General features: G+C 38.1%; 1 long non-coding RNA gene across 2 annotated transcripts in view; it reads right to left on the bottom strand.

Annotated features, from left to right (window-relative positions):
• LOC102064414 (uncharacterized) overlaps nucleotides 1-19,571 on the bottom strand; it is a 444,388-nt gene that overhangs the window by 145,290 nt on the left and 279,527 nt on the right. Inside the window, exon 10 of one of the 2 annotated variants that reach the window (XR_003380437.2) lies at nucleotides 17,367-19,487. The exons of the other annotated variant lie outside the window; for it this stretch is intronic. This is a non-coding gene — a long non-coding RNA (uncharacterized LOC102064414). Of the gene's footprint in view, nucleotides 1-17,366; nucleotides 19,488-19,571 lie in introns of those variants that run through there. 2 annotated transcript variants of the gene reach the window in all.

Here is a 19,571-nt window from a genome sequence, read left to right as displayed (position 1 = left end):
CTTTTCTATCATACTGTTATACCATACCAGTTTGGAAAAACAATTTCCTGATAAAGAGGCATGTTTCAATGATAAACATATTTTCTGCAGTATTCTGTAATTGGGGCATCTTTGAACACCAGATTCAAAACTTATGTTTGAAAATATGCAGCTTTATAAGATATAGGTAATTGGTTTCAAGTCAACTGTCTTAATTAACATGCAGGAAAAAAGTGAATTAAAATCATGTAAATACATTTGAAATAGTATTTTATTGCTTTTCAGACCTTCTACTCACAAAATTAAAATTCTTCCACATCCCACAAATAGGATTACAACCAATAATACTATCATATGGAACTAAATTTGTCCAACGTGGTCTTTGATAAGTCCACAATATGAACTTCACTCATTTGGGCCAAACAGGTAACCAAGCATTACAGTAAATATTCTATTTTTATGTAAATGTGATATATGTTCTACATATATATGTGATATATGTTTTACAAGGGCCTTGCAGAGCAAACAAGCATGCAGTTTCAGGAAGACTGAACTACAATGAAATTTTCACAGAATCATAGAATCATTTATGTCAGAAAAAAAACTTTAAGATCATCAAGTTCCCATAAACCTAAGTCTGACAAGTCCTCCACTAGCCATGTTCCTAAGCACCACTACCCTCAATCAGTCCAACCATTCAGCCCTGAATGCCTGCCATGTCCTGTGTGCTGAATTTGATGATAGAGAAAAGACATATATGCCTTGTAAATGTGTATTGTCCATGTTCACTTGGAGTGCGTGTGTTTACAATGGAGCAGCCAATTTAAGAAAGGCCTTCAGTGTCTCACTGATACACTGATGTTTCCCTTTTCTAAGCCATAGTGTCTTAGGGCTTTATAGGTCAGTTTCCTACTGAAGAAGAAGTAAGAAATCAGGGACAACCTGGGAATATGAGAGTTTACATATTTACTTCCATACATGCACAAACACCAAATGAGTAGTGGCCGAATTGGACATTGGTACTGTACATCTCTACTTCAGAGTTCTTTGTATGATGGCAAAGCATGGTTGGCTGAAAGCAACTTTGTCTGAAAACTTTAGGATATTGCAGCAGCATAAAGCAAACAGCTCTTTCATCCCTGTCATTCCCTCCAATGAGGTATAGTGGGTTTTGCATTTCTTCCCAAGAGTGAACATTTGCTCAAACACAGAAAAATAACTTGGCAGACGTGTACAACAGCACCACCTGGTGATTCCCTGCAAGAGCCACCTGCTACCCCAGCACTGGTGTTAAAAAACTAAAATTATCTGAGAAGCACTTCAAATACTTAAACACTGATGCTAATCTATATAAACTATGCTACATCTTAAAATTGTTTACATAGTGTTTTGAAATGAATTATTCTTAGAGAAATGTTTTCTTTCAATGATTCATGAGTAGGCTCAAGGGAGAAAAAAATTTTTGAAACAGAATTGAACGTATTGAAAAAAAGGGTTTTGCACTATTAAGAGATTCACTGACATTTTTAAAATAAAGATGATATATTTTAATTACTTAGCTGAAAAGGTATCATTGTGGTTTAAATTACTCTCTTGCAGCAAAAAGATTCTGATTTCATTGAAAAAAAATGTTTTAAGATAAATTTGGCCTGAGTCAAAGAAGCCTTTGCAATGACATGTATTACATGAATGTAAAAAAATAGTAGAATTGTACTTAGCACAAAGTTCCCAGGTTGGCAAAAATTGCCAGGAATGAACTTCCCACGAGAATAAAAAACACACATTTTTTAAATATGTCACACCCCAAGTAGTGAAATATTTCAGCTATTCCTTGAGCACTTTTTTGGGGTTTTTTTGTCTGTACCAGAATATTTTACACAATACATGTCTAAATTTGAATGTGGCCTTAGGGACATAAATGCTTCAGATGCCGAAACTTGGGCTTACATAGAACACACAGAATTTCACTTTTAAAAGGAAAGTTAACATCAATGAACACAAAGATTAGACAGGTTCTAAGTCCTTGACGTCCCTTGCTGAAGATAATGGAAACCTCCATTAATCAAACTAAGGCCAAAAAATGCACATATGCAGGCAGACACATGTGTCTGTGTGGGTCTACATATCCCTACATATTCATATGTACATTTACTTCCATGGGTATATGCATATGTGTAGAGTGACCCCAGAAGAAATCAGGCTTTCTGAAAATAAGATGAGGATGCATGATTGTTGTACAATGGGCTCCTTTGCTTCTCCAAAATTTGTGTGTCACAATGTACTAAAAAACATGAAAAATAATTAAGATTAACCTTTTAAAAAATGAAAATGTCTAAGCCCTACTTCTTGACAGCAGCCCTGACCCTCACCAGAGAGACAGATCAATCTGCAGCAGCAGCAGGCAGCTATTTAATGCCAGCGGATGGGGCCAGAGCCATGGGAAGTGCAGGGCTATAGCTCTCACAGCCACAGCTGCTGCAATCCTGTGCTCAGGACTGAGCCACACACACTACCTCTTGTGAGCAAGGCTACCATCAGTTGGCTTTTTGTCTCTTTGTCTTTGTTTGGCATCTTAATTTACATAGATCCCAATTATCCCCTCTGCATTTGTGCATTATTTTAAAAGTCTGGGGTTTGTTTTGTTTTAACGTAAATTTTTGATACCAAAGATTCACTGGAAATGCCTTGAGTAAGGGGTAAGAAGCAGAACCTGAGCAGGATAAATGGTGTTCTAAAGTGTGTGTGATGGTTTTTCTTTCCTCAGTGGATAACCCCTCCTCAGTATTACCTAAGACATGGTTACATCATGACATCCAGCCAGGACAAAGGGGCCTGAAATAATATTGCTCCAAGATGAAAATTCCTTCAGTGCAGCACAACACTATGAAGAGATCCATGCTTCATCTGGGAGAAGCAAAACAGAATCAGCACCACAATAGTTGGCACACCACAAATCCCAGACCCACACTACACTGACTGCTGCACTACATGAGATTGTGAAGCTGTCCTGAATCCTGCAGCTCCAAACTGACCTGCACCATGGTGGGGAGTGTGAGCTTAAAGTACTATATCATGAAATCATCTCCACTCAGATATACCCCAGCTGCTTTATTTTCTTTGAGAAAATAAGCATCCTCATGTCTACTGCAATTCCCAGCTCTTTCTGTGCCTTTTACAGGATCAGATTCAAGCTGGCTGCCAGATAGAGGTGCCTGTATGATATCAGTGTTGCTCTTCACCCTACAGCTGAGCTCCACAAGGACAGCAGGTGCTCCCAGGGCAGTGACTGCTCAGGTTGGGGTACCCACAGTGGGCTACAAGTGCTGTGTGGCACTAAGAAAACTAAAAATGTGAAAGATTTCATTTTCCTCTGTGGCCATGGGACTTAGACACTGGAGACAAAATGAGAGCTGTAAGGAAAAGCTGGGGACTCCTGACCTGTGTGGACAGATGGCTTTTTGACTGTTCTCCTTCAGGTAACTTATCTCCCCTTGTTACATTTGGAAACATTAAAATAGCTGAATCAAGAATATAGGCTGTATCAGCTTCATTTTAGTAGTCTAGAGTATCCAGGAATCTTAAATGTGGATCTGCATTTTTCTAATATTTTTTTGTGTCACCTCTCTCACTCACATTCTGTTGTCATCTACGTTTTCTATGCTCTGTTTTCACAACTCATTTTCACCTTCCCACATGCAGGATATCTCTGGCAAGGGACATTTATATTGTAAGCAACCTGAAAGTTTGAGTTTGCACTTAGTGCACTAAAACTGTCAGAAGTCTTATAGCAATAGGGAAATGCATGGCCCTCGACGGCCTTGAAAACACAATGTAATGTACATGGGACCTAGAGTCTGTTAAACCCCCCAAGTACAAAATTCTGCTATTCTCTACATTCATGTTTGGCTATAAAACCTAAATTTTTATTTTGCTCTACAAAACAAACTTGAAATGAAAGTGAAGGCCTAGAATAGAGCAGAGGTCTGTTTGCACATGATTCAATGGTGACTTTAAGGAAGAGAACTGCCTTATTTTAAGATAGGAAAGAAAAAGTGTCACTGAGAGTCACCCCCTAATTTGATCAGGGAACCAGCTTTAATACTAATGTGGCACTACTTTGCATGTTTCCCTTTAAAAAAATAAAATTAAAAATACAAGTAGGTAAACACAAAAGAGACTTGGGTTTGGCAGTAAGACCTTCTGGGGAAATCCAAAAGTTTACAGTGTATGCTTCATAAAAATGTTTCTTCTTAAGAAAAAGAGGAGTTGCTGTACTCTGGTTGGGCACTTCCCCTGAGGATCTTCAAAGAAACCCTGGCAGAGGAAGTGCTATCTCTCAAGGGAGCCTCAGTAGATGGCACTCCTCCCCCTGAGTCAACACAGGTGCTCAGATATGGATTAGAAACCGTTATTCTAAGGGAAAGGGGTCAAATTGTCTTCTATAAGATTTGGGATTTAATGTACACATATACACAAAACCACTTATATTCAAGCTGTAATAATGCATAATACTTAAATAGTTTGGACCCAACTTGCCTGGAGATACCTTTCTCCATATGTCTCAGTGTGACCCATTTCCTTCTAACTCCAGCTGTGGTGGTTGGAGTAACAGATGCTGTGGGGCCTGGAAGGGACCAGAGGAGCAGACCACAGGCTACTGCAATACAAAATTGCTTTTGAATATGAGGGGAATCTGTTCAATCTTCCTGTTTGCACAGGACATGACAAATGCAGCTCTTTAGTTGCCCTATTTGGATAACTTCTCTATGAAAATATAAAATCACCCTCCTGTTCTACACAGGAGATGATTGTAAGGTTTAGATAGGTAATTGTGCATAGGTAATAGGTGGTTGTGCAGATTTTTTAATTATTTTTTCATGTTTAGAACAAAAAGTCCACAACAAGCAGTTACTATTAATATATACAGGGGAAATAATATATTTACATCTAGCTAAATCAGTTCTGATGACAGAAATACTAATTTACACTGCAGTTCCTTCAGGATGAATTTTCCATATATTTTACTCAGCTGAACAACATTTTCTTAATTCTTGCTGAAGGACTTACCAATCCATAAATGTAGTTCACGTACCTCTATATTATCTTCCAAATCAGAGTTTTGAAGAAAATTGTAAAGTCTAATGACAAATAATCTCAAGAGGGAAAAGTAAGAAGATCTAGAAAATAAAGAATTGTTGGAAGAGATATTAGAATTTTCCATTGCAAATTATCGCCACGAACCGGCTGTCTGGGAAGCACTCCAACCTGATGTTGGGTTCTCTTTGATAACGTGGTGTTTCTAAGCAACATTTCTAGTCAGTCCGTATGTATGAGTGGTCAGCCACCACTTGGAAACTTCAAAACATGAATTTCTTTTGTCAGATGCAGATCCAATTTGCTGTTTGGTTTTCATATGAAAAATACAGCCGGCTTTTTAAGATACAGTTTTTAAAAGAGAAAAAAAGGAAGTAGTGCTAAATATTGTAACACGTTTCAACACATATAGCAGCACGTTTAATTTATTCAATACTACATTAATGAACCCCTTTTTAGTTCTTAAGCTAAGCAGATGGGTATTCAGGTAGCATGTGTTAAAGTTGTCAAGAATTTATGTTCTAATTCCTTTCACATAGCAGCCGAAGGCACTTCTTACATAAGAATGACAGTGATAACAATTAGCTGGTCTCTTCAGTCAATATGTTTCCACTACAATCCTAGATTAAATATTTTTCAGAATTTGGACCTCCTGAACCAGAATTTCTGAAGTTCATTTCTTTCAAACCTTGTACACAAAAAAATATGTGAATTCCAATCTACAGAGTCCACAGACTGTCTGTCCAGCTTGCATCTATGCTTTGCACACATTCAAGTGTAAGGCATATATAATGATTAGGTAATACATAATTTAATTTGGAAACTGTTCTATCTCACCCAAAAATAATTATAGTTTGATATGTAGGGTTCATCTCACTGTTAAATAAAGAACAGGCATGTTCCTGTGAAGCAAGCAATAATCAATTCTGCAACAGACAGGCTCTCTCACTGTGGCAGTAGAAGGGACCCAGACCAGTTCCTGGCTCATGGACCTAGACAGAGACCTGTAGACTGCTGGCAAGGATGGAAATACAGTGGAGCCACAGGAGATCACAGTGTTTTGTGAAGTTAGGCACCATTTCCTGTGGCTGTGCTTGCACCTCAAAGACTGACTGCAGATCGCTGGCAAGGACAGTTGCATTCCACACTCATTGCACTCCACATTCAGGCAGAAAATATTTTAGATTTCTATAAAATCATCCTATCAAAATGAATATATTTTATCAACTCAGATCTGGAATACATGCATCCTACTAGCGCTAATTATAACAAGACATATGGTGAAACAGCATTTCAGATTGAGACAGTTTGGGGAATTTCTCTACTATGATTTCTTCTTGACACTGGAATCTTATGGACATCTGTCAGGATGTAAGTTCCAGCAGGAATGTGGCACGCTCCGCTCCTTCTGATCCTTTTCTTCCATATTGACATAAAACCCACAGTAGGTGACAGAAAAGTTGCTTGCACCTGGTTCATGGCTAAAAATACCGAGCCATTAAACTTTGATGAACCTCCATTTAAATGGAGCACACTTGGATAAGAGATGGCAGCTATCCAGAGCAAATGGTTATTTCAAATCAGATTCCCAGGAAAGATAGTAATTGAACTACAGATTAGTTACCAAGAAGCAGATCATCTGATACACCTTATCTAAAGATACCTGAGGTATAGCGAGGGACTTAATGAAGTTGTTTCCTCTGAGATTACTTCAGAAGAAAGAAAGAGGGAGCAGACAGGACAGAGAAAAACTAAGTGGTTCAGACCTGAAACTGGAGCAATGCCATGGACAATCCAGAAAATCCTGACCAAAGGACAGAACCATCCAAGGTAAAAAGGAAACTTAAGCAGAAGGCTGAATGTGGAAATGTTTTGTCCACATATGTATGCTTCTAATGCTAGCTGATGGAAAATGACACAATCTTTATCACACATTTGTTCACCTCAGCTATTTCATATCTTTGAGAAAATAAACTGTGAGTTTATGTCAACCATAATGGGGAGTTCTGAGAAATTCTATTCATGGAGAAGTAGGGGAGGAGGCAATGGGCTCTAGGAGTCTTCCTTTTCTGAAACAATAGTAGATAAAGAACATATCAAAGAAGTCTTCCAGAAAGAGAGGCTAAATCATACTGAGGCTAAATCATAAGAAAGCTTAAAACATTTAGATATCTTGTAATATTACCCAAACACAGCAGCTTGGAATGTACAAAGAGAACTGAGCTTTGTCAAGGCTATGACACACACAGTCCTAGCAAAATTAATTCATCTAGCCTGCAGCTATGTGTTCCTTTCTTAGCACACTGGCTCCCCTTGTTATAAGTCACAAGAGTATTTCTGTCACAGGCTCTCCCTTTCACAACAGCCAGTCTTCACAGAGGCCTGAATTTTGACTGCTCTTGGGAATCATCCCAAGGTGCAATAGATGGAGAGAGGGGCCTTTTTGACCTTCTCTAAAGCATCCATCAGAGACCCAAGCAGTCCATGGACTTCCTGAGTGCAGCAGGAAACCCACTTAGTGCAACTTTTGCATTTCATGGCCATGTGAAAACATGGCCAGATGGATCACAGGTGCAGGCAGCTTGCCTCCGTTGGTCTGGCTGCAGGCACTGGGAACACCCATTGCTACAGCACCAGTGGAACAGCATTTTATGCCTTTCTCCACTGGTGCTGGGTATTTTTCTCAATGTGCCTGGAGTGCCCTGTATCTTCATGGAGAAAGACACAGTTCTTCTTCTGGAAACTTACTGAAACTATGGAAGATCTGTATCATACAGTCAACTTGGCATCTTTTAACATTCAGCATGAGCAGAACTTAGGTGGCATAGAGTTTTAAATCCTGAAGTAAAAAAAAATAAACCAAAAAAACAAAAGGATGTTGATTGAAGACAACAAACATTTAAGATCACAACCGCTGGGAAACAGGTGGAGCTTCACCAGCAAAAGTCATAAAATAAATTAATCTGTAGAAAAGTCATCATGAAGACACTGAATGAATTCTCAAATAAAGGAAGCATTTCCAGCTATTAATTAATCTATGTAAATTATTCTTCAAGGGTTTATTTAAGCTGGTGCTGAGTTCCGTGAGCCGTGGGCGATTGCCCACAAATATATTTGTCACCAAATGCTGTGAAAAGATCTTTGTGACAGGGACTCCCAGGACAGACCTTGAGAACAGCACAGAAATAAAACCCAAGGTCCATCTAGGAGCTTCTTTAAAGAGCAGTGAAAAGTAGATGGTTAAAGAAAGTACAAGTGCTAGGAAAACAATATGATATTTTGTCTATTACATCATTCCAGCTTCTAGTGCCGTGTAGATAAGTGACTTCATAAGCCAGATGTTCTAACTTTGTGGTTAACACTGTTTGATTGATTTTCTGCTCAGGATTTTAACTGGTCACTACATCTGTGGTTCAGATCATGGGCTCATTTCATTTCCTTCTCTCATGAGCGTTTCCATGCTTTCTACCATGCAGGCCCCTACACTTGAAGTAAATTTTGCCTATTACTTCATTTGATTCTTCCCATCTTAAAACTCAAGATTGCTGCAGAATACCTCTGGGAAAGTAGCAATGGAAAGATTTATGAATGTAACTTTCAAATTATGCGTATGCTCAAAAGCCTGATCCAAAATCCCTTTGCTGACTAAGCAAAAACCAACATAGATTTGAGTCAGATATACACTACCTTCAATGTGATTTTGTTGTGAGAGATGCCAAAAAATCTCATGGCACTTGAAAACTCAAAAGTTATATCAATTAGGCTTGAACTTGAGATCCTGTATTACCAGGGTTTGTTCCCTGATTTAATTAAAGCAATAGTGCTTTCATTGCAAATACAAACAGTTGTTAACTTGACAATGACATTTGGAATTATATTTATACAATGTTCATCAAACATTTTTGCCAGTTAACATGCTTGGTGCATATTTGCAAAAATCCAGTATACAGCCAGATCAGAGTTTAATATTATAGTACCAATAAACATTACAGTCCCTTTTGATAATATTCATCAATCTCACCAGTCCATGATTATACCATTCAATGCTGTAAAAAGAATAGCAGAATCATCAATTGCTCACAAAGTTATTTAAACATCTTTGGATTTTTGATAGATTTGTCTCTTGCTGTTGAATCTGTAAATATGAAATCAAGAGATCAGCTTTCTATACCATAAACGACACCCCAAACTTTATGTTCACAAGATGGATCAGAGTCTTAAAAGACTCTTTTACATCTTTGAAAATGGGGTCAAAATGATCTATGTTAAAAATGATCAGTCCGACAGGACTGCCATTTGTGATTCGTAATCTTCATTTTCTCCAAAATTTCTTGATCAGATAGCACAGGATGAAGCTATCCTTACTGGGAGCTTTTTTCAGGTAAATTTCCTTTACCTGACAACTGTTGCAGTTTCAGAACAAAGCCATTTTCTTGGTCTGCACCCCTGGATGCCCCAGGATGTGCATCAACATGCTGTCCCAAGTATCAGCTCTTCCTGCTTGGTTCCTCCAGCTCCTTTTAAGCTCCTATTTTAAGACAGCCTGAAGACCTTGATTATCTTTCCTTGCTCACCTTAGTATTCACCATGACATTTTCCTTCCTGTCTCCAGGACCCTGAAAACCTTCAGTGACTCTTCATAACCTGCAATGGGAAGCTTCTTGAGGATGCCAACATGGCAGCTAGCCTACCTTCTTATTTATCCAATTATTCTTCCAGAGAGAAGCCTGTATACACACTGTGCTCTTGCTTTCCCACTTCAAGCCTTTTCCTGCACTCAACTGTCCTGATATGTTATTCTCCCTTGTGAGATTTAAAAGGTTCATTACTCCTCCTATCTTTCTTATCCTACTCTCCCACCTCTCCGATTCTGACAAAATATCTTCTGATGTCTCCAGAGAGACTAGTCAACTGAGAGTTGACGGAGTTGCTGAGACCACAACTGAGTTTTCAAAAAAAAATTTTACAGGCCTGTGTCCAGCCTGCCCCTCTTTCTCCAGTTATTGGATTCAACATTCTTAATCAGTTCCAGTTGAGGTGCAAATGTTCAACCACAGGAAATTACACTTTGGTTTATTTGCCATCTCTCTGACAAACACTCTTCTACTTCACAGGATTGTGTAGGGTGAGTCCTTCCATGATCAGAACACTTTCCAAATTCTTGGTTTGATTACCCAAAATATTTAAGGGTGCAGAATCAAATTTTATTCTTAAAATGTTCCTAATCTTTTAAAAGTCAGGACACACTTTACTTGAACCTTCCACCTCAGTGATCAAGAGTTGTGTCCTACACACGTTGTGAGAGATCCTTGGAGCTCCTTTCTTGCATGGAGTCAATTGTAGCATGGGAAAGTGGGGCCCAGCACCTTCAGGCTCCCTTTGCTGTGGTGAGGAGGTACAGGTACTGACAGTAGCTTTGCAAACTGCATTGCTTTTGTTGCATGGCTTTCATTTAAATTAATCCCATTGCAGGCTTGGCCCTTCAATGTGCTGAAGGTTAAGCATGTAAACATTTTAACTGATGTGAAAGAAATGGCCTACATGCCTGCACATGTGATTAAATGCTTTGGTGGGTCAGGCCAGAATGCTGAACACATTGTTGAATCAAGCAATGAGTATGTATATAAATAAGATCTTAGAAACTGACACAAACATAGCATTTGCATTTCTTTAAGAATCTCATAATTGAGTTCAGCCCTGGCCTAAATGTACTGGTTTTAGTAGAAAAAGGCTAGCAATTAATTTAGCCTTACTTCTTTTCTGATGTGAAGACAAATTCCTGAAGTGAAAGTTTGTGGTGTTAACTTTATTTGTTACAGACATATTTTCATTAGTTGCTATACAACATTATATGATGATTTACAGTATTGACAATATGCAAAAACTTTAAAAATATTTGGATTTCTATCTTTACCAAGCTTCAGTTGCTTTTATGAAGGATGGTGTTTGTGTTATTGGCCACTGGAGCCCAGCTAAGAACATCAGAACATTATCCTGCCCTGCCCCTCTAAATAATGAACTCTTTTCCAGTCTGTAAAATGTTGGTGTTTTGTGGTTTCCTGAAAGGGAGATAGCAGCTAACTGCTCTTGCTCCCACTGAACATGGTGTCAGGGTTGTCAGCTTGTATCAGAAATTTCAGGCCTCTGCAAGCATCACAGCAGAATTAGGGAAGGAACATCCCTTTATTTTATTTTTCTATCATGACTACACCACTACAAGTAATCTCCAGCCTGATAGCTGCATTAATAGTTGCCTGTTAGCCACAACTTCATGCTGCAGGACAAGTAGCAGTGATGCTTTTATAATATCAAAAGTAAACAGGGATTTACACATACTATTTTTATCTTGATTTTGTTTCTTTCAGTAGTGAAATTACTTTTAGTAGTTGCTATGAATTTCCTTAAAACTTATAACACTTCCTTCTTTGCTCCCACTTCTATGCTGAAACATATCACACACCATTTTAAAAGGCATTAAACTTGTCCCTCCAGAAACCTCCCAATAGAATTCCTACTTTATTCTGTCATTTATTCTGCACTTTGAGAAGACAGAGCTTCCATTGATTGCTACACATTCATATAACTGGGATTATTTGTGTGGGGTAAGAAAACTGATAAAAAATTAGAAGCGACTATTTTTGTAAATGGATGTGGAAATATTCCAGCCTCTCCAGTGCTGATCTCCTGTCTACAAGTGGGGGTTCCATGCACCTCAAACATGCTAGCAGCAATGAGAATGATCTCTGCAAATGTGCTGCATGCAGCTGGGAAAGGAAAGGTCTCCAATGCTCTTGCTTATTAACATTCTTCTTTGTTTCTGCCCTCTCCAACTCAAATGTTTTCTAGATATTTTTCTGGCAGCTTTAGCACTATTAATGCATTCCAAACTAGAAAAGTTTCTACTTCAATATCTTACAACTAACTCAATATGTACTGACCTCAAACCCAGGATAGTAGTAATTTGATATTGCAGCTCATTATTGTTACTCCCAGCAAGTTTCCCCTTGGAAGTGCCTGATGCTTCCCCCTCCCTCTCACACACCCTCCCACCCTCCATTCAGAATTTGTTTTTAATTGTTCGGGAGAAAAAATTCAGACTGCGAGCCAACGATGTATTTCCAGGGGGTACAAGATATTAATAGAGCTACATCGTGGCCCCATATATTGTAATAAACTGTGCTGTAATTTGTTTACCCACCGTAGACAGTAACTAACATTCAGATAAATGGAGTTGGCGCCTGCGAGATTTATGATATACTTCTGTGCTTAGCAATGTTTAATCAGGGAGTTAAAATATTACAGTGTAAAATCCTTTACAAGCATGCACAAACAGAGAACTACCATTAGAGGCTTGGCAGACATACTCAGTGTCAAATAGTACCTCCAGACACTCTCAAAACACAAAGAGGAATATTCAAAGCAGCTACTAACTGACTAGCATTATTTGAGAACCGCATCAGAGCTCATTTTTTTAGGGGGGCTTGCTTTTGAAGTGACAGAATGATAGGCAGGGACAAGTGGGCTTGTCTGCAGAGCCCATCAAGCTGAAAGAAGTTGGGGTGGGTGGAAAGCGTTGAGGTTGAGGGGGGGAAGGGAGGTGAATTTTGGTCAAAAAGGTGGTAGATGCCTGTCACAGAGCTTAGACTGTTTGGATAAGACAGGCTAGCATGTGGGGGGATCAGCATGAAGCATCACACCTGGAGGAAAAGACAACTAGCTCCAGCCCCAGTGCCATAAGCCTGGCTCCACAAAGTCTAGCCAACATCTGGAATGGATATCAAGAGACACAGTGCAGCCCTGACTGGCGCTCTACTCTACCTTTGTACTTTTCACTGCAAATTGAAAAGCAAAACAGACATCAAGGATATATTTATATAACTGTCTTCAAGCTGCATTTTCTACTCCCATCTGCTGCACATGATAAGTTTCAAGTGTTTTCTAATAAAAAAAAAGATTTTTTTTAACTCCTTGTTCAGTATACAGACTGACCTTTTTTTATTCACAGTTTTAAAGGAACAGTAAATATTTTACAGCCAGAGGAAGTGTCAGCACTGTAAGGCTTTCTGCTATTGACATTATTTAACCACACTGGCTATTGAGCCAAATGTGACAGGGTGTGAGTCTGTGCGTGTGCAGATGCCTGCATTTGCCCCAGTGTGCAAACGAGCTCGTTTGTGTGCATTTGTATGAGCACGTGTGCTTTGAAGAGGAATGTTCCTGAGAGTTTTTCACTTTATTTTCACATCATGCTGCTGTTATGTCACTCAAAGGGGGAGGTGAGCCCTGTGTGTTCAAACAAGAGACCCTGTGTAAACTGCTCTTCACGAGGGACATGCTGAAGGAATGCAGCCTCCATATCAAAAAGGCTCTGGTTTTGCTCTCTGCTTCCCAGCTATGTAGCAGATGAGACCAGATCAGCCTTCTAGTCAGGTTCATTAATTATGAGGGAAATAACCAGGATGAGAAATGGTTACATTTGACTGTGCAAATTTGCCTTCTGACCATAAGACACCAAGCCGGGCCCGGCCATACATGGGTTTTGGCAGAGACACAGACACTATGGATTGATGCCCTCCTCAATAGAACCAGAAAGACTCAAATATTACAAAATATATTCTGGATCCCATGGGCAGTAACATGTATGAGTAGCCATGAGAAAGTACGGTTATCTGAAGCAGTGAAGTTCAACCTATGAGAGACAGTAGGAACCAGAGATACACATGCAGCCCAAAGAAATATCTCCTCTTTAGTACAGAGCCTGATCCCTATCTACCTCATCTATTGCTATAAATTAGAGACAGCTGCATTAGTTGGAGTTATACTCCATGTAAAGTACTCAGAAAAAAAAGCTTTTTAAGTTCAAAGGTGAGAAGTTTCAGCAATACCAGTAACAGAAATAATAATCCTAGAGAAATTGGCTGGAACATCAAAACCATTATTTGCTATTACTTGTTGCTCTCATTAGAAAGGAGAATCATACTGGGAAAAGCTCCAGTTTCTCTCCATATTGAAAAACTCCAATTTTCAGTTGCTTTAGTACTGTGAACAGGAGATAGGGATGTAAAACATGCTGTTCTGTTTTGACTGCACAATTCACCTTATAAGCCTGGAGAACCAGTAATATCTCTATCCACTCCTTTGTAAAATGCATATTACAGGGAGAAGATGAGGCTTAAACAGTGCTCCTAATTAAAATAATCCTGAATTTTGTGTTGGAAATTTACTGCTGTGTTAGGTGCATCTACTGAAGGAGAAATATTTTTTCTTTTCCTCAGGGGGAAACAGTACCATTTTTTCTATAAAATAGCATTAAAGGAAAAATATGTTGTCTTTAAAACAATTTTTAAGACATTTTTAAAAGTGAAAAATATTGTTTTCATCAACATTTCTTATATGAAAAACCTCATAATTTCTAATCCACTTTTCTTGTAATATGCTTCAGAATTTTAAGTTAAAAAGTGCTGTATAAAACAATATATTAATAGCATGGTAAGAAGGTATACATTGTGAAACCCCATGAATTTCAAAAGAGATAGGAGATGTTTTTAGCTGAACTCTTCTAAAGTAATATTTCAATCAGTGCAATCTGAAAAGTGGATCATTCCATAATATCTATTGATAATCATTCTGTATTAGCTAATGAAACATTTGCTCTCTTCTATATTATGGAAGCAAATACCAATATCTGATTTTTGTTTGCTACTCTGTGATCACTAGAAATTATTTTGTTATACAGCTTACATATTTTTGTATTTGGGGCATTTTTTTACCATTTAAAAGCCTATAACTTCATACCATTTGGAAAATGGGGTAACATAGGATCTGTGAAGTGAAACTCACAAGAAAAAGTCAAGCTGGTGAGAAATCACAAAAAGGAGAAGCCTATTCTTTAACTGAAACCAGTCACTCTGAATGAATCAGGCAAATTTCACAGACAAAAAAAATTAATAATGCTTGCTCTCTTAATTTTGAAAATATGTTTTTCCTTTGAAATCTCACTGGCAAAATTCAGGCATCTTCCCAATGTAATTTTAGAATTTACTACTTCTGAAGCTATGGTCACAAGAGAATTAAACACAACAAAAGTAGCATATGACAAAAGAATTGCATGTGCTTTTAGTATAGAAACTGTGGAAAGAAACTCCAGGCCAGTGTTTGGATATGAAGAAGGAAGTGTTATTTCACAGCAGTATTTGAGATCTGTTTTGTCGTGCATATCCATTCAAAACCAAAGCTCCATGCGTTTGCTTTCTGGATAGTAGGACATTTCATTTCCCTTTTAGCAGAAGGGATCACAGATCAAAGGAAAGCAGCCAGGTGGGTCAGAGGGAAACACCAGCATTCCCTGACCCCATTACTTGTTTACAGATAAACACCAGACAGCTGTAAAAGTGGCAATATGTTTTCACAAGAGCAAGAAGGAAATAGAATTGAATAAATTGAAAGAAACAAAAGTATGTCTAAATTTGAAAGTCTTGAGTTTCTTCAATAATGTTGCTATAGTGATTTAGAATACGTTCAATATTATATCTCTATCATTTATTTGTATTGTCTCATTTATTAAATTCTGATTAAAGAAGTTTTACTCTACAGAAGGTCTAAAGAAACCAGAAAGTCATCTCTATGTAGTTTGTAGTGACTTTTCTGTGAGGGTCTGCAGCAGACCAAACTACCAGGTCACCTCATACAACATGGAGAGTAATGACATTTGCACACTGGGGAGTTAGATAACCCACACTGAAAGGCCCTGACTGCAAATTCCACATCAAAATTACATTAAACTCCTAAAATATGCTGAGTGAGGTTCAGTTTCTTAGTTTGTTCCTCCTTCATGTTTCATGTGGTATATTTCTCAAACAGGGAACCTGCTCATTCTTTCTGTTTACCAGTATCTGCCTGATAAAGTAGAACTGAAAACACTGTGTTGTGCTGGAACGTGAAGTTCAGAGTTCAAAACAATTGCTTGCTACAAAAATAAAGGAAGGCCTCTCCTATGAAATCTATGAACTCAAAGCAGGGATACAGAACTAGTCGTTGCCAATAACTTTAACTTCATTTATCTATATTTGGCAAAAATTGTGCTGCAGCTGGAGATGAAATGCTGAGCTAAATAACTGCAGCGATGTGAGTTCCAAAACAGCAATTACTAAGCTGTGCTGCCTTGTGTAAGATTTTACTTTTATTTATTGTATTTAAAGAAACTCTGTATCTATGTACAGTACAACAAGAACTGCCTGATCAAATAATGCCTGATTGCAAGGCATCTCAGATCCACTGTCAATATAACTCAGTGTTTAGCAAGAACATGTTTTACATGAAGCCAGACTACAATGCTGTGCATGGCAGTTTTATAGTTCTACATACCTTTTTATTGTCTCTAATTGCAAGGAGTAACTCATATTAAACCTAAATTTGGCTTATCACAAATGATGAATACATTTTTTTCTTAGTGTTAGAAAAGCTAATAGTTTTAAAAGGATGAAAGAAAGGTGCACACAATCTCTTTCTTCATGGAAACAAGAACAAACCCACATTAATAATGTCATTGGAGGAACTGCTTGCCAATACTATTTCTATCATCTTTTTTTAAAAGAGAACAAGAAAGCTGGGGGCATATTCTAGGCAGATGTTTTTGTTCTCAAAAGAGAAGCCCAAGTAGCTGTAATAATGGGTGTTCTGTGGTTCTAACTCCACATATGTGTCTACTATCACAGTGCAGCCTCACAGTGGCCTCTCTCTAAAGCACTTCATCTAGGGACATGTTGACATTTCAGAGAAAGAAAAGGAGAAAATGAAGTGACATATGAGTATTCCTCTAGTTGTCCAAGAAAATGGATGCTGACACCATAAATCTAACTCCTTCCCAAAAAGTAATGTGACTGAAATAATATCACAATGCCAGAAAAGCTGACTAATTGTCTGGATTCCAAAACTGACATAATTTTTCCAAGATGACATAGTATTATTAGTAGTATCCAGTCCCTCAAACAGTGAGTTTTGTCCTCGTTGACCACATTTTTAACTCCCTTTCTCTTTACTCCCACAGACAGAAATTCTGATACAGAGTCCCCCCTGCTTTCAATTTCTTGGTCATTCATGAGATTTTTAACCCTAAACAATACAAAATCTTTCACTATCAGTCATATTCTAGATTCAGTCAACAACATTTCTTTGGGACAAACCGCCTTTCAGCAGATGGTTCCCAAACATTTAGGGCCAATGGATAATTGCTGCCCTTCAAATTAATCAAAATTACCCTGCACTCTTATAATTTACTTGAAGGTAATAGAAAAATTCTTAATATATTTGCAGATTTCATTTGCAGATTATTTCCCATGTTTCCATTGACTGACCATGAGTCACTGGCGAATACAAATCAACTGATCTCTTAGAACTGGTAACATTTCTTCCTCATCATCTGCATCCTAGAAGCATCTAAGCCAGAGAAGGTAGCCACATGAGTTATAGTAGGTCATATTGCTTAATTTGTTGCTAACTTCATCAATGTTAGATTTTTCTGTGTTTAGGGAGAACCAAGTTGGATGTTTATACGTCCTGGAATTATTCTATATTTATTTCAACATGCTGGTAAAGGCAAGAGACGGAGATTAGCCTCTTGCCACCTCCTCTGAAATTTTAGGCCCGCCTTGTTTCATTGAATAAATGAAACCTTAGTCCAGCACTATACAGAGAGATACATCTTTTGCTCTGATTTTGTTAACTCCAGTAGATGTTGGAGTAGATCTCCATTAAATTGCTTCATTACTGAATAGAAAGGAAATCAAAGCAAGGCAAAACAAGCCAAGGAAAGGGATGGGAGTCCAGTATGGATCTTCAGAATTTTTGATGGAATTCATTTACCTTTCATTAGTGGGTATAGTTTGTCAAAGCTTGACTTCTCTCTTTGTTTATCCATACAACATGTTACTCTTTCAGTTCCATGGATGTAATATAGATATATTTCAGTGTTAACCTACAACTGCATGACCACCAAAGTCATCTATAGCTGTTTTCAAAGTACTTGTCAGTATAGGAGACTTTTCAGAATGGAAATGAGGCACTGATGAGTATATGCATCTAGCAGCCATTTGCATCCCTAGATCAGCTCTGCTGAATTGACTGAGAAACTAATTCCAAATCCCTCTAACCTGATATTCCAGCTTGAGCAGGTCAGTGATTTGCTGCTCTTCACAGCCAGGTCCTTGTACCTCGAAGGACATGAAAACCACATTGTAGTTTACTCTTCCTTTGCAGAGTCACTAAGAGATGGCAGAGTTAAACATTTCAACAGCTATTTTAAATTCAGTAAACCAAATGAGCCAAAGCATTCCAACATCAGTGCTAATGCTTTTAAAATGCAGTTTGTTTTTTATTTTTACATCAGAAAGCTCATACTTACATGGACATCCTGCTAAAAGAGAGAGACTGCACACATATTTCCAGGGTAATCTAACTTGTACCAGAGGCTGCCAGGGATTAAATGACTGGATGTTAAGGATGTTGACACTGATATATGGCTCTCTGCTCCTACTTTAACATCTTACAGCCATCACACATGTTCAGTGTTGTTTGGGCTGTGGTGTTTCAACATAACATGAAGCAGGAACTACAGCAACATATAATTTACAATAGAGAGTCTACATTTTACTTTCACATATAAAACACATAGAGAATTCTTCCTTTTAAAGTAAAGTTTCCTTGCTCATTCATCACACACCACTAATCACCACCACTTAGGCGTCTTAAAGAAAATGATGTACCATGTATCAGAAAAACTGACAGGGCAAACGACTGAAATTGAACACATCTGTACAAATTGTGAAGAAACTGCAGGACTCTTAAACAAACAATAATAATGGCAGTCACATAGTCACATTTCTTTTCTAAAAATGGAATCATTGCCCTGCCATTTACAACAGTTTATGCACGTCCACAATTCTTCAAACTATGCTTCTTGAGTTGTTCAAGACCTAGATTGTGGTTCAAGACCTAGATTCTTGTGATCTGTCTCTTTGGAAAGATCAACAACGAGACAAGAGCATAACAAAATAACATCCTGGCTAACTCTTTGTGTTCAGCAGGATAATAGCACTAAGGAATCTACTCTTTGTGAACAAGGTTACATTCTGCTTCAGAAAGATCTCCATGCACATGGATGTCTGATTGCACTTACTCTTTGCACTGAGCTTACTCTCCATTATCTAATTCACTGCCCTGAAGCAAATTAGATAATTATCTTCTGTTCTATTCTTAGCTATTAAATAGGAAAGACTATAGTGCTGAAACTTGTGTTAATGTATATATCACCTTGATAATGGGATCATTTGGTATCTTCTTCAAGCTGATGATATGCATAGGCTGTTCTGTGTCCTCTACAGAGTTTTCCTCCTCTGGGCTACAGTGTCCTGAGTTCTCTGCAGCAGACCAGACATAAAGTTTATGTCACCTCCACAACCACTCAGATAGACACACAAGAAAATTATTTCTTCTAAAACAAG

The sequence above is a fragment of the Zonotrichia albicollis genome, chromosome 3, assembly GCF_047830755.1.
Source record: "Zonotrichia albicollis isolate bZonAlb1 chromosome 3, bZonAlb1.hap1, whole genome shotgun sequence".
Taxonomy (NCBI): domain Eukaryota; kingdom Metazoa; phylum Chordata; class Aves; order Passeriformes; family Passerellidae; genus Zonotrichia; species Zonotrichia albicollis.
The sequence above is the reverse complement of the archived record's forward strand: the minus strand, read 5'-3'. Positions and strand labels throughout refer to the sequence as shown.